Source organism: Lissotriton helveticus, chromosome 6 (genome assembly GCF_964261635.1).
Source record: "Lissotriton helveticus chromosome 6, aLisHel1.1, whole genome shotgun sequence".
Lineage (NCBI taxonomy): Eukaryota > Metazoa > Chordata > Amphibia > Caudata > Salamandridae > Lissotriton > Lissotriton helveticus.
The window spans coordinates 406,635,750-406,650,534 of record NC_136067.1 but is presented as its reverse complement, the minus strand read 5'-3'; positions in this window follow the sequence as shown (position 1 = coordinate 406,650,534).

Here is a 14,785-nt window from a genome sequence, read left to right as displayed (position 1 = left end):
ATGGCTTTTGTTATTTGACAGCTGGGCAAGGACTGCACTGTACTAGTCCTATGCTTAAAGACTTTGCTGTTTAAATGGCGAAAGACTTTGTCATTTTCTATCTCGGCATGGATAGCACTGTCTAATTCTATGCTTAAAAACTTTGATAGAAAAACAGACATTTGAGGTGAGCAGATCTAGAGTGTCGCTGGTGTTGAGAGTGCTCTAACAGGAGCTGCTTTCCACCTAAACTGAGACCTACCCAGAGTTCTCTCCTTCTTTTTTGCATAATTTATGCGTCACTCTATGCCTGAAAGGGTTTTGTTTTGACTTAATACTGGGTGCTCCCTTGTGTCTGGACAAAGCTATACCTCTCTGAAGAGCTCTAATTAGAGCGAAACACTGTGTCAGGGGTTGCTTTTATTCATTTCAGGTTGGCTTGAGTTGGTATTTTACCAATTCAAAGCTGTAATATTGTGCCTGGAGTGATAAATGGCTTTTGTTATTTGACAGCTCGGCAAGGACTGCACTGTACTAGTCCTATGCTTAAAGACTTTGCTGTTTAAATGGCGAAAGACTTTGTCATTTTCTATCTCGGCATGGATAGCACTGTCTAATCCTATGCTTAAAAACTTTGATAGAAAAACAGACATTTGAGGTGAGCAGATCTAGAGTGTCGCTGGTGTTGAGAGTGCTCTAACAGGAGCTGCTTTCCACCTAAACTGAGACCTACCCAGAGTTCTCTCCTTCTTTTTTGCATATATATATATATATATATATATATATATATATATATATATATATATATATATATATATATATATATATATATATTCACAGAAAAAACCATAGGTTATAGACCATATATAGTTAGGAATTAGCATTTACAAAACCTTGAAAATTCACTGAAAAAACCATAGGTTATAGACCATATATAGTTAGGAATTAGCATTTAGAAAACCTTATTTTACTCACACAAAACCATTGAAATTCCATATATAGTTAGTTGCACTAACTATATATCGCGCACCCGCAATCCACTGCTGATGATGTCACATATTACATCATTCATGACATGGTCAGTGACATCACTGATGACATCACTGATGACATCTCAAATGACATCACTGATGACATCACTGATGACATCTCAAATGACATCACTGATGACATCATGACACACCAATACCAGTTACTACATACGCACTCACTGATTCCTACGTCTACACACACATTCACTCATTCACCCATACAATCACTCATACATACAGTCACTCATTATTACAACACTATCATATGCACTCATACACCTATGCAGACAGTCACACACTGCCACTCATCCATGGAGTTACTCACACACCAAGTCAGTCCTGTAAAGAATCAATCACACTTCCATTTCTTCATCTATACAGTTAAACACAGAACACCATACTTCAGTGACATCACTGATGACATCACTAATGACATCTGAAATGACATCACTGATGACCTCTCAAATGACATCACTGATGACATCATGACACACCAATACCAGTTACTACATACGCACTCACTGATTCGTACGTCTACACACACATTCACTCATTCACCCATACAATTACTCATACATACAGTCAGTTATTATTAGAACACTATCATATGCACTCATACACCTAGTCAGTTCTGTGAAGAATCAATCACACTTCGATTTCCTCATCTATAGTTAAACACAGAACACCATACTTTTCACACATATACTAACACATACTTACTCTCTTATACAATCACTGATACAAGTACACATTGATATGCACAGAGTCACACACCTCCCAGCCAGCCACACACACACTCAGTCTTCCATACATCCACTCATTCTTCAATATGTAAAACGTATTTAAACTTTACAAAAACACACAGACACTAGATGATGTCATCAGTGATGTCATTTGAGATGTCATCAGTGATGTCATCAGTGATGTCACTGACCATGTCATGAATGATGTAATATGTGACATCATCAGCAGTGGATTGCGGGTGCGCGATATATAGTTAGTGCAACTAACTATATATGGAATTTCAATGGTTTTGTGTGAGTAAAATAAGGTTTTCTAAATGCTAATTCCTAACTATATATGGTCTATAACCTATGGTTTTTTCAGTGAATTTTCAAGGTTTTGTAAATGCTAATTCCTAACTATATATGGTCTATAACCTATGGTTTTTTCTGTGAATTTCATTGGTTTTTTAACAGCTAATATCTGTAGCTGTAAAATGTATTCTTCTTTAAATCCAAAAATATATTTTATATGTTTATGAATAATTTTTGTTTTAAATATTTTTTTTTCTTCGTTCCCGCTTCGCGAATCGGGAAGCTTCCCGTTAGCTGACCTTGATGCCGCGAAATAGACCGCGAGCCGGTAAACGTTTCTTTACCGCAAGTGCCGCGTTAGAAAACAACATCGTGACGCCTCCCGTCCGCATGACGTTTCACGTTGTCGCGTGATACGTCATATGACGTGCTACGTTAGCGAACTGGTACGCGAAGCGAGTCGCAAAGCGCAGGTTTCTGGAAGCAAACCGGGAGGCCCTGCAAAGCGCTTAACGTAAACACAGCAAGTCATGTGACTTGGTAATAACACTTTTCATTGGTTCATTTCACTTTTGGTTTCCTAATGATGTAAGACTAGGTCATATAATCTAAAATGAACACTTTTGATTGGTTGAGAACTCTTGTTTTTCCCAAATGATGAAAATCCCTCCTTCTTTCCTCACTCTGACTTTCATCATTGTGAGAGAAAGACCCTTTGTGATCACTGAGCAATGGCTTCTTTAGTAGCTTCAGCTGGTGCTTCCCCACCACCTCCACCACATCCAAGGAAGAGTGGACCACCTGCTCAAGTTATAATTCAACAAGAAGAGGAAGAAGAGGAACAGGACGACGAGCACGAAGAGAGGCAGTTTTTGCCTGAGCAGCCCAGGACGTCTCACCGGAAAGAAAACTTCATTTGGCAATTTTTTAAAATTCCCAAAGGTCAGAAAAAAGTAAATGCAAGATACGTAACTTGCCTTATATGTCAAGATAGACTGTCCAGAGGAACCGAGAAAAAATACAGTTTCGGAAACTACACAATGCATCGCCATATGACTAGGTGGCATCCTAACAACTACAGTGCTGCACAGTTTCGGAACGACCTAGATAATCTCCCTATTATGGCCAGAAGATCTGTTGTACCGGAAGTAACGGGACCAGAGGGCAGGGAGATGGTGCCAAATATACAAATGAAATTTGGTGAAGTAAAACACATCTGCGTATTTTGCGATGGATTCATTTCCTACGGAGAAAGAAGCATCACTCTGATCAACAGAGCTATTGACTATCATATGCAAGTTTGTACGAAACGCCCAAAATAATAAATACTTCTTTTTTTGTTTTGTTGCTCCTGTTGAGCCCTTTACAATGAATCGTTTTCATTGCCCCCTCCAAGAAAAACCCCAAAAAATATAAAACTGTTCAGAAAAATTCAAAAAAAGTAAAAAAATGTTCCGAAAAATAATAAAAAAAATATAAAACAACAAAAACAATAAAAAAAAGTTCTTTTCAGAACTACCTCCCCGTTATTAAAAAATTGGTACAATATTTGGAACTGTGCCAACCTCTATTTCTCTTAGTTCGCTTCCCAGTTCGCTCGCCGGTACGCGAACCGGAAGCGAACCAAAAACAGTAAGTATAAGGGAAGGAAACAGACACTTATGTTAAAAGAAAGACAGCTATAGGGGAGTAAACTAGAGATACTATTACCCGTAATCCACTGCTGATGATGTCACATATTACATCATTCATGACATGCTCAGTGACATCATCAGCAGAGGATTGCGGGTTTTTTGGCAACGTGCCTTATCCACGGTTTAATAAGGCTGCCTTTTGCTTTATATAAGTTTTCAAATTGTATGAAATATATATCAATAGGTCGTTATGAACCTTTAGGTAGTGCTTTTCTTCATGAGGTCTGGTCGCTTCCATACACATACAGATGTTTCAAAGATGATCAAGAAGTTTATCTGAATGGAGAGGAATGCACTGAGACGCCAGATCATTCACTAATGTGTAGGCACATACAGTTACACGGTTCATGCAACAAACACCGACCAAATATGGCTTGCGTGTTGCAAGGCACGCCAGTTCCTGCTATCATCCTCACGTTCAAGTTGTTGGAAAATGGTAGTTATTTGATGCTCAATAATGAAGATTGTTCTGAGTTAATTAAAAGTATTCCTTTTATCGTAACAGTAAGTGAACGGGTTATTTGCTGCAGAAATGTTCTATTTCCTCCCACACATGAACATAGGGAGTTTTCAATCTGGCCACAAATACCAACCTTGGGACAGATTTCAACGGCATGGCAAGAATAAGAGCTCTTTTGTCTCAGAGAGAGGTGGCCTTGAGTTCGGCCCGTGAAACTTTCGTGCTTCACATAGCGAACACCCGTACAGAGGTGCAGACCCTTTTCAATTCAGATTTGCCTTTCAATTTCAGCAAGATGGTTCCGACTATCTTTAACGCATCCTCCACAAAAGCCCTGGCGCACTTTTTTAAAGTTGTTACCAGTGGTCTCGTGACTTCATTTGAGAAAATCTTTGGAGTCATCCCTGCTTCCTTTCATTCTATTTTCTCCACTCTGGTTCGTGGATTGGCATTTTTACTTGCATTACCAGCGGACGCTCTTGTGCTTTTTTACATTTTTAAATATGGATGTCCCTCCTATGCAACCTCCCACCCTGCAGCTGCTGACACTGTTCCGCAATCGCATGCTAGAATATTATGGCACAATGCCGTTGGCGATATTAAGCACGGCATATGGATTATCTTTTCGATTCTCCTACTTCACCTGTGTCCAGCCTGTATTTCACTGCCTGACCTGTGATTTCGATTGGGCCATTGATTTGTGTCTCTGCGGACCGGTTTCTCTTGACGTCGACTTTAATCAGCTGATGACTCCTATCATTACTCACAAGTTGGTTTGTCCTGGCGAAAGGATTATGGCTGTGGCATTGATGCATGGACTACTTGGTCCCTGGAATTTACTGGCGGCAGCACAGTCTTTCTTGGAACAGAGCTTTCTTGAAAACCCACCGAGCTGTCCTCTGATGGTGATAGAGGATCCGGTGCTGGGAGAGCACGTATGTTCTTTTCCGCTTTTAAATTGGATGGCTGAACTGTTTTCGGATGAAGACGGTGACTTCCTATTGGAGGCTGTTGCAGCTTATTTTGCATACACAGTTATGTCATAGACCTTTTTCATGTTTGATATGCTGAGTACTAGCATTTCATTGACAATTCATTGACTTATTTGTCAAGTTTTTATTATTTACCTTGCCTATTGGCTTAAGACTCGATAAAGTACTTGGCTGTTTTATTTTTCTTTAGCATTAAATTTTCCTAGTTTTTAATGCTTTACCTTGCGGACCGTCCACATATAAACTTGCAATCTGCTCTCATGAGATGGCACTTCTATTATCTTATTCAGTTCGTTTCCGGATCATGGGGAGGTGTCATCTAGGTCCTGGATATCTTTACACCGTGTTAAGTTAGCATGGGCTCATTACCGGTGTAAACGCCATTTTTCCTTTTTTGCAACTTCTGCACACGACACTTAGTTCTTGCTTTAGCTTTCCACCTAGTAGTTCATCGTGGTTTACATGAGAATAATATGTTATTGCTCTACTATCTGCTTTGCTTGTTAAACTATATCTGTACAGCGAGTGCTAAAGTTTCAAGAACAACACGATACAGAATTGTTATGAGGTCTGATCTCCACGACTTCATACTCATAACATAAGTGCAACTTCTGCCAATTCTGGGCATGAGGCGGGTTTTATATTGCTTTGCCGAACACACATACACAACAGTTGATGCGGTTCACATGAAGAGAGAGCTGGTGTATGCTGATGTGATTCCTTCAAATCTAAGACACTAAAGTATGGGCACGCCCTAAACCAACACAAAGAGACCTTCTTAGCAAATAATATAATATGTGTATTAGGGAGGGTGAGATATAAGCAGCCGCGGGCCGTGGAGGGAGTTACGGTGAGGCAGGGAGGCGGGGAGGGGGAGAAGCAGGGTGGAGCCCTCTCTACCTTGCCCCTCCCCCTCCCCGCCTCCCTGCCCCACCGTAACTCCCTCCACGGCCCGCGGCTGCTTATAAGTGTTGCTAACTCTTATTCATTTACAGCATGTTAACATACTGTCACCATTCGCTTTTTATGTACTAGTAACTATGCTGGTAATTTTGCTACTGATAATATGTGTACTTGTATTCTCCACCCTGCTTCTCCCCCTCCCCGCCTCCCTGCCTCACCGTAACTCCCTCCACGGCCCGCGGCTGCTTATAAGTGTTGCTAACTCTTATTCATTTACAGCATGTTAACATACTATCACCATTCGCTTTTTATGTACTAGTAACTATGCTGGTAATTTTGCTACTGATAATATGTGTACTTGTATTATCTAAGATACTACGCCTGAGAAGACGGCATTAGTAAATAAACATTTCAAATACACATGTGTTCTTCTTAACTCCATGTTCTGGTTTCTAAGAAATATATAACGACCGACTGTTCATGAGTTCCACGTATCCTGAGGTACTATAAGTTCATATTCTGGATTGTCTAAACATTGAGAGTTTGTTATATCCAATGTGACACTGTACCTAGCTTGCTAAGGAGTTTTTGATTACTAACGTGAGTTTTGGGACACCCTAATTCGCCGAGGTTCCAATCCTCTGTCCACAGTTCTGTGTGAGAACAGAAACCCTGCGACAGGGGCACCCCCGACCCTTGCTGGAGCTTCATCACACTTGCGATACAACTCCAGCAATGCGCCACCTTTACGGCACAGATACATCACGCATCTGTGCTGTTTTTGCCCCATGATGCGCCGCATTGTAAATGCAGCACACCATAGGTGACGGAACAGCGGCACAGAATGACTAACACATCCCTGGTGATGCGCCAGTCATCATAAATGTATCCCTATGCTTCTTATCTTGTTAGAGATGAACCGCCATATGTATCATCAAAGTTTTTTGCATTTCCTAAATAGCGAACTTTAAGGAATAAATAGCGATTCTTTACCATTCCTAGTTTGCGATTAGCTATTTGCTAATTACAAATTACCCATTCATTTCCTTCATTTCCATAGGGCGGTTGGACTCACTTTTAGCTCGAACGGCTGAATGGATTTCCACGAAACTTGGCAAAATTGTAGGGACTGGTAGCCCGATGTGCCTTTGCTATGTCTCAAGATATATGCTCCAGTGGTTTTTACGAAAATTAACTTTGAAAAATATATATTGGGCTACATTGGCCTATATATATGTTGGAGCCCAAATGTAGCCCAATGTAGCCCAATGAAGCCCAATGTAGCCCAATGTAGCCCAAAGATGGCCGCCAGACACACAAAAAAACAAATGTAGCCCAAATATCAGCCAGATGTAGCCCAACTATAGCCCAGTGACAGAATGACCAATCAGCTTCGCAAACCTCCGTTACGCGAAGCGGAGCGCTGTTACAGATATATATCTTTTTTTGAACGTTAATTTCTCAAAATCCACTGGAGCACATATATTGAGACCTAGCAAAGGCACATCGGGCTACCAGTCCCTAATATTTTGCCAAGTTTCGTGCAAATCCATTCAGCCGTTCGATTATTATTATTATTATTTTTTTTTGCCCCGCGGGGCCCTTTTAAAACCTCCACATCAAACCTAGGGGGTCAGCGAGGATCTACTATGCCCCCTTATAGTTATTTCCCCCTTTGTTTTGACCTCCTCTTGTCTCTCGATCCTACTGAGAGACAAGATGGCGGCCGCTACGGACTTTTTGGAATGTTGACAGACGCCGGAGAACCAATCAGCTTCGCTTCACAAAGCTCCGTTGCGCGAAAAGTACGCGTCCTGGGACGCTGCCAGGTCCGCTGTTACAGATATATATCTTTTTTTAAACGTTAATTTCTCAAAATCCACTGGAGCACATATATTGAGACCTACAAAAGGCACATCGGGCTACCAGTCCCTACAATTTTGCCAAGTTTCGTGCAAATCCATTCAGCCGTTCGGGCTAAAAGTGAGGCCAACCGACCTATGGAAAACTCAATGTTAAAAACACATTTTGGGACCCCCCTTTTTTCTCGGCCCCCCCTTGACGACCCCCCCCAAATTTTCAAGGGCTGCTCAGAAACAAAATGTGCCATTTTCCTGAACATTTCAGCCAATTCCGTCCACAAACGCCAAAGTTATTACACATAGAATTTTCAAAAATCCCATAGAGAAAAAATCCTAACTATATATACCTACTGGCGACCGCCAGTAGGTATATATAGTTAGGATTTTTTCCCTATGGGATTTTTGAAAATTCTATGTCTAATAACTTTGGCGTTTGTGGACGGAATTGGCTGAAATTTTCAGGAAAATGGCACATTTTGTTTCTGAGCAGCCCCTGAAAATTGGGGGGGGTTTCGTCCTGGGGGGGTCGAGAAAAAAGGGGGGTCCCAAAACGTGTTTTTAACATTGACTTTTCCATAGGGCGGTTGGCCTCACTTTTAGCCCGAACGGCTGAATGGATTTGCACGAAACTTGGCAAAATTGTAGGGACTGGTAGCCCGATGTGCCTTTTGTAGGTCTCAATATATGTGCTCCAGTGGATTTTTGAGAAATTAACGTTTAAAAAAAGATATATATCTGTAACAGCGGACCGGGCAGCGCCCCGGTTCGCGGACCTTACGCGTACCGGAACTTCGCGGAGCGAAGCTGATTGGCTCTCCGGTGTCTGTCAACATTCTAAACAGTCCGGAGCGGCCGCCATCTTGTCTCTCGGTAGGATTGAGAGACAAGAGGAGGCCAAAACAAAGGGGGAAATAACCATAAGGGGGCATAGTAGATCCTCCCTGACCCCCTAGGTTTAATGTGGAGGTTTTAAAAGGGCCCCGCGGGGCAAAAAAAAAAAAAAAAAAATTTGTTTTTTTTGCGTGGGTAGCGCCCGGTCCGCGAACCGGGAAGCGTTCTGGGCAGCGTACTGCAATGAAAAATGAATGATAGACTTTTTCAAATACTGTATGTTAATTGATTGTTGGTTTTGTTGATTATTTTTTACTTTTTTTATTTTTTAAGCAATTATTTATTATTGTGATTGTGTTTCAAAATTTAATAACATTTCTAACATTTCACTGTCTGAAATGTCGTCATTTTCATTGAACATAGCTTGTAATCTATGAGGGTGTAAAATGTCCTCATTTTGAAGGAGGTCATCCACTGCTTGCACACATTGCAGTAGTTCTTGGTCCCAAGTTTCATCCATAAATTCTATATAATTTGGATCAATTAATTCTTGGCTGCTCTCTTGCAGGACAATTTGAAATGAAACTTTCTGTTCGCCTTCCATGTTGCCTGAAATTTGGATAAAAAAAATATATATTAGTAGAGATAGGGCACTGTTGGGATTAATTTTAGATAGGCATTTTTTATCAGTGAATTTATCTTTGGGCAGTGTATAGTATCAGAGTGGAAGTAGGAATATAAAAAAGTGTATGTGATTTAACGTAAGTAAATTCATAATTATAAAAGAGAAGCCTAACTCCATCCATAACTATAACAGAGAAGTCTATCTAAATCTATAACTACTACAGAGGGATAGTATATAACTATCAGAAAAAGTTTACCATATTAACTGATAGTGCACAATATAGTTAAGTTTTTAAAATAACAACTTACCTTTAGAAAGAAGTTGAAGTGATTAGTGAAAATCCAATTGAAATGTACACCAGGAAGTAGTAGTCAAAATGGCTGTGTTTCATTCTCTTCTTTTATATATATTCAGGTACATAACCAATCAAATGTCAGGTAAAAAAAGTAGAAAATGAAAGTAACATTTTAATTGGTTGTCAATTCCAACACTTCAGATGTGTTTTGAGAAGTAATTTACCTCAGGGTATTAAAAGAGGTCTACAGGCTAAATGGCTAAATGGAATTCCAATCAAATTTGTGAAAATGGTAGGGATTGGTATGTAGTATGAGCTAATCTATATTTGGTGAAATTGTCTCCAGTGGTTTTTCTGTAAACTACTTTCCCACCTTTTTTGATGGTGCGCTTCCCGGGTAGCGACCCGGTACGCGAACTGTTGAGCGCCCCGGTTCGCGAACCTTAAGCGTTACGGGAGTCCACCATTTTGTGTTTCGGTCGAATTAAGATACAAAATGGAGGGAAAATAATGTTCAGAATGGGTAGAAGGGGGCACGGTAGACTTATCTTGACCCCCTAGGTTTTGTGAGGGTGGCTGAGGAGGCTTATATGTGCGAAAAAAACCATTTTTTTTAAAAATTTCGCGAGGTTAGCTCCCGGTTCGCGTACCGGGTAGCGCCCCGGGGAGCGTACTTTTTTGAAAATTAGTGAAAAAAGTTAGAGTAAAATAATAATTGTGAGTGATCAGATGTAGGGTAGCTCTGAGAAGAGCTTTTGGGTTTATGGTACATTTAGGTACTTATAAGTAGGTACCAATGCACAGTCTTAAATTCAGAATGAAAACTCTGTTGCCCTCATCTGAGAAGTGAACTCCATCTCCTCTGTAGATATCTTGCATGTAGTAACGCAAGTTATTGTTGTACAGGGAGCCCATTCCATGGTCTCTCGTGTAAGCTGAAACAGATTTGTTTAAATGCTTCCTCGACTTCTCAATTTGTGGACAAAATTGGTTTGACCACCTCCATTTCTGTCTTTGGCATATATTTGAATATTATCACAACAGAATACACCTGGGGGTCACAAGAAAGAGTCAAAACAGAGTGGATCAAAATACCAATGTTACACAAAAGACACCAATGTAAATCAAATGCAGGCCACGTTGAGGCTCAAGAGCATCTGGAGAAATAGTTTCCATCAGAAGCCACACTGTACCGCCCTCTTTCTCATCATTTGGATTCTCCTCACCCAGGAGACAGAACGGCCGGTCAGATGTTACCGTGACCGATAAGTGTGAGGTGAGGGGTGTTGTATGTGGTACAGAAAATTAAACGTGGCTACTGAAAAAGGCAGTGTTGAAGTGATAAGTGTTAAGTGAGAAAAAGATGTAAAATTAGGTGATCAGGTGGACAAACAACATTTATTAGTGTCTCCCAATCCCTAACATTTAAAAAGCAAGTGTAAGTGCGGGTTTTGAATAATCACCGCACTCAATAGTGGTCAACATGTTTCTGCATTATTATGAACATAGTTTCAGAATGCATTCTTCAGGACCGAAAAATAAAAACACTGCTAGTAAGATTAGAGAAATTAAGAACAATATCACCTGACCTTCAGGTATATACTCAACCGTATACTGTTGCATCACACGGTATTCGATCCACACAGCAAGACAAACAAAATAGAAAAAGAACAAGAACATGAATATGTCATATTCCTATAACTTATATACTGTGATGAATACACATTCACATATAACAAGACAAACATTGTCAGATGACAGACTCACCCAAATATGTTGGTTGAGAGGCTTCACCCCACCTGGCTACAGCGCAGGTATGAGGAGCACCGCTCTATAAAGAATTCACAAATGACATCTTTAGAGCAAAAAACCGAGATTAAAATAAATGAGTTCACAATAAGAGACACTGCTCTAAACGTCCTTCACAGTCCACATTGGACCAGCCCACTAGCACTCGACTCCACACAACCCTCAATGACAGACCAAGTCTGTGTTACAAAAAATGGCAATGTTGTAAAAAGCTGAGCCCTTTAAGAAATGAGTATGTCAGCATATCGGCGTGTGCATTCACTGATCGAATAAAATCCCCGTTAGTCTCAACGTGATCGCTTTTAGACCTTGCGCTTTAGAATCAAATGGTCAGCGCGATAGGACTCATGCAGCTAAAGCGCGGTAGGCGTTTCAGCGCGTTGCTGCGCCTGAACATAGTACTGGCGCGATCGGTTTGAAGCAAAGTGGCAGCGCGCTCGGAAATGCCTCGCGCTCGCTCACCTGTCCGTCGGTGTCTCCTGGCAGTCAACTGTACTGCTTGGGGGGGCACCGATGTGTCTGCAAAAGGGGCTAATATGCACTTCCTCATTCCACACAGAAAGGAGGCAGTCACGTGGTTTGATCACGTGATCACAGGCATGCTGGGACATGTAGTCCAAACCGGAATAGTGCATTATAAACTACCAGACAAATTAGTCTGTATGGAAGTAATATGTCGAAGGACATAAAATAAATGACTCCTAACAACAATAGGGGAATTGCAGGGTAGAGCAAAAAAGGGAGGAGGTAGAGCAAAAGGCTATCGAAAACCCATGTAGTTGGATAATACAAAATTCATGTTTCGTAGTGAGACCTCACAGGGACATCCAGGGAATGGGTTCATTGAGTCCCTCTTTGTCACTGTTGAGGCGGTACACCCACTTTTGCTCAATTTTGAAAAGGAACCTGCTGATGTCAGTGCAGGATGGGGGTATATGTGGTTGTTCTAAAACTGTCCAGCAAAAATCTTCAGGACCGTGTCCCTTTTCCAAGAAATGTGCGGTGAGACGGGTGGCTTGTTTCTTACACCGCACTGTGCTTTTGTGTTCTTGTAACCTTGTCCTGATTTTCCTGGTCGTCATGCCGACGTATCGCAAAAGACATGGACAGGTTATTAGGTAAATAAGGTTACTGCTATTGCAGTTGGTGAATCTTTTCTGTGTCCATGGGCGGTTGGTCCCAATGTCGACTTCAGTAGATTTCTTGGTTTGGGGGCAGACAGTGCACGCCCCACATGGATGATGTCCAGAAACTGGAGGTAGATCCCACAGAGTACCCACTTGCCTAGGTACTTTGGTTCGAGGACGCGTGTGGACCAATTGATCCTTTAGATTCTGTCCTCTTTTAAAGGCAAAAATGGGTAAGGCGATGTCATCATTCCCAGTCTTCAGAATGGACCAATGCTTTTTTATGATTTTCTGCACCTGATTCGAACGGGTGTTAAATGTATTAACAAATGCAATGTGATTGGTCTTGTCTTTGGGTGGCTGTATTTCCAGTAAGGCCTCTCTATTGTTGTTGGACGCCCTCTTTTTTGATTGTCGAATGATCTTTCTCGGGTAATTCTTTTCACTCAGGTGGGTTTCCAAATTCTTCGAGTGAATTTCAAAGGCTTCTTTACTAGAGCAGTTCCTTTGTACTCTAAGAAATTGGCCGAAGGGCAAATTGTCCCTCAGGGCTCGAGGATGACAGCTGTCATATCTTAATAGTGCATTTCTAGCCATCGGCTTTCGATAGAGTTCTGATTCGATGCCATTGGTAGTCGCGTGTAACCTTAGATCTAAAAAGGCTAAAGATGTCCTACTGTGTTCAATAGTGAACTTCAAGTAGGCATTCTTACTATTCAACCAGCCATGGAATAGTAATAGGTCATCTTCAGTGCCCCGCCACACCACCAAAATATCATCAATATATCGTTTCCATATATATAATGATGAAAGATATGGGTTGGTGGACGTCAGAACCTCCTGCTGTTCGAAGTTGTGAACATAGAGATTCGCCAGACTCGGCGCGAAAACGCTGCCCATGCTGGTACCCGACGTTTGCAGGTAGATGGTATCCTCGAAGCGGAAGTAATTTTCTTTCATCGCAATTTCGGCCAGGTGCATGATGAAGCTCGTGGGCGTGATAGATTGATGATCGCTCTTTTCCAGTAGCTCGCCGACTACTTCTAGGGTCTCTGTCTGTGGAATAGACGTATATAGAGACTCTACGTCAAATGATACTAGAATATCGGTTTCGATATCATATTGTATTGTAGGTAGTAATCTGAGGACATCCTTTGTATCCTGCAGGAAAGTGGGCATCGCTTTGACCATTGGGTTCAAAAAATGATCGACAAAGGTTGAAAGTGGTTCGAGGACCGAGCCAATGCCAGAGATAATTGGCCTGCCAGGTGGCGGCCTCTGGGGTTTGTGCACTTTTGGAAGACAGTAGAAATAGGGAACTACAGGATATTTGGTAATTAGATATTGTCCCTCTTGGGGCGTTATCCAGCCTTCACCTGTTGCCTCCTCTACCAAGTTGTTGATTTTGGTTTGCAGTTTCTCTGTTGGATCTTCTCTCAGTGGGAGATATGACTTCTGATCACTCAGTTGCCGGATGCACTCATTCCGGTATGTCTCAGTATCTAAGATGACTGTTGCTCCACCTTTATCCGCAGGCTTGATAATGATCTTATCGTTAGATGTTAATGCACGTAGAGCAAGCTGTTCGTCCTTTGAGAGGTTCATGAAAGGTCTAGTCTCTGTTTTGTAAATACGATTAATGTCACTTTCCACTGCCGCTTCAAAGGTCATGACTTTCTAAGGTAGAGCAGCGGCAGGTGGATTAAAATTGGAGGGTTTTCTCAATCCCGTGTTGTTATCTTCGGGGACAGTACTTATTTGTTTGGATTTAGAAAAGAAATAGTGCAATCTTATTTTGCGGAAAAACTTAGCCAGTTCAATTTGGGCTACAAAAGGATCCCCTTTCTGGGTAGCCACGAAGCCCAAGCCTTTATTCAAAAGTTGCTCTTCAATGGGAGAGAGAGTGTGTGAACTGAGGTTCATCACGAGGCTTGTTGATTGCTGGTCCCTGCAGTCTCCTGTGGGACTTTCTTTCCGCTGCGGAGAGTTTTCGATTGTTGAGGAGTTTCCGTGTTCCAGTGCACCTGTGGTGTCGTGGTTCCTTGTCTCCTCCTGCCCCTGCCTCGTCTCGGGCCGAATCCTAAAAAAGGAAAAGACCCCGGACCCTGTTGCATAGGAGGGGGGCCGAAAGGACCCATTT